This window comes from Schistocerca gregaria, unplaced genomic scaffold, assembly GCF_023897955.1.
Source record: "Schistocerca gregaria isolate iqSchGreg1 unplaced genomic scaffold, iqSchGreg1.2 ptg001063l, whole genome shotgun sequence".
In the NCBI taxonomy this organism is placed as follows: domain Eukaryota; kingdom Metazoa; phylum Arthropoda; class Insecta; order Orthoptera; family Acrididae; genus Schistocerca; species Schistocerca gregaria.
The window spans coordinates 82,501-84,313 of NW_026062408.1; the positions used below are offsets into that span (position 1 = coordinate 82,501).

At 53.9% G+C, this 1,813-nt stretch overlaps 1 non-coding gene across 1 annotated transcript in view; it reads right to left on the minus strand.

The window, feature by feature from the left end:
* The window catches only part of LOC126327858 (small subunit ribosomal RNA), a 1,894-nt gene extending 483 nt beyond the window's left edge, over positions 1-1,411 (minus strand). The window contains exon 1 of the ribosomal RNA XR_007561537.1: positions 1-1,411. This exon is cut by the window's left edge and continues 483 nt beyond it. This is a non-coding gene — a ribosomal RNA (small subunit ribosomal RNA).
* Positions 1,412-1,813: the final 402 nt, after the last annotated feature.

Consider the following 1,813-nt stretch of genomic DNA (forward strand, 5'->3'; position numbering starts at 1 on the left):
CGTTCGTTATCGGAATTAACCAGACAAATCGCTCCACCAACTAAGAACGGCCATGCACCACCACCCACCGAATCAAGAAAGAGCTATCAATCTGTCAATCCTTCCGGTGTCCGGGCCTGGTGAGGTTTCCCGTGTTGAGTCAAATTAAGCCGCAGGCTCCACTCCTGGTGGTGCCCTTCCGTCAATTCCTTTAAGTTTCAGCTTTGCAACCATACTTCCCCCGGAACCCAAAAGCTTTGGTTTCCCGGAGGCTGCCCGCCGAGTCATCGGAGGAACTGCGGCGGATCGCTGGCTGGCATCGTTTATGGTTAGAACTAGGGCGGTATCTGATCGCCTTCGAACCTCTAACTTTCGTTCTTGATTAATGAAAACATACTTGGCAAATGCTTTCGCTTCTGTTCGTCTTGCGACGATCCAAGAATTTCACCTCTAACGTCGCAATACGAATGCCCCCGCCTGTCCCTATTAATCATTACCTCGGGTTCCGAAAACCAACAAAATAGAACCGAGGTCCTATTCCATTATTCCATGCACACAGTATTCAGGCGGGCTTGCCTGCTTTAAGCACTCTAATTTGTTCAAAGTAAACGTGCCGGCCCACCGAGACACTCAACTAAGAGCACCCTGGTAGGATTTCAACGGGGTCCGCCTCGGGACGCGCAAGCACGCCTTCGGCTCGCCCCACCGGCAGGACGTCCCACGATACATGCCAGTTAAACACCGACGGGCGGTGAACCAACAGCGTGGGACACAAATCCAACTACGAGCTTTATTAACCGCAACAACTTTAATATACGCTATTGGAGCTGGAATTACCGCGGCTGCTGGCACCAGACTTGCCCTCCAATAGATACTCGTTAAAGGATTTAAAGTGTACTCATTCCGATTACGGGGCCTCGGATGAGTCCCGTATCGTTATTTTTCGTCACTACCTCCCCGTGCCGGGAGTGGGTAATTTGCGCGCCTGCTGCCTTCCTTGGATGTGGTAGCCGTTTCTCAGGCTCCCTCTCCGGAATCGAACCCTGATTCCCCGTTACCCGTTACAACCATGGTAGGCGCAGAACCTACCATCGACAGTTGATAAGGCAGACATTTGAAAGATGCGTCGCCGGTACGAGGACCGTGCGATCAGCCCAAAGTTATTCAGAGTCACCAAGGCAAACGGACCAGACGAGCCAATCCGATTGGTTTTGATCTAATAAAAGCGTCCCTTCCATCTCTGGTCGGGACTCTGTTTGCATGTATTAGCTCTAGAATTACCACAGTTATCCAAGTAACGTGGGTACGATCTAAGGAACCATAACTGATTTAATGAGCCATTCGCGGTTTCACCTTAATGCGGCTTGTACTGAGACATGCATGGCTTAATCTTTGAGACAAGCATATGACTACTGGCAGGATCAACCAGGGAGCTGCGTCAACGAGAGCTGAGCAGCCGGCCGCCCGGGAGTGTGTCCCGAGGGCCCGCGCGAACACGCAAGCGTCCGCTCAATTATTCTGCAAACAGGAGGAGGCTGAGCTCCCCTGCACGATACACCTCGAAACCCTCTCAGGTCCCGGCGGCGCGCAGCGCCGTCCTAAGTACTTGGTCGGGTTCGAGAGAGGCGCAATCGCCCGGAGATGGGCGAGTAGACGCTTTCAGTGCGAACACCCGTGCTCCCAACTGAGCTTGCCGCTGCCGACAGAGGCCCGGGAGCGTGCTGTCGTGGCATTGCCGGCGGGAAACAACACGCGCCACCTACGGTGACCGGCAGCTCCAACGCCAGCGCCACAGAAGGGCAAAGCCCCACTTGGGTGCAGAAGCGAACTCTCC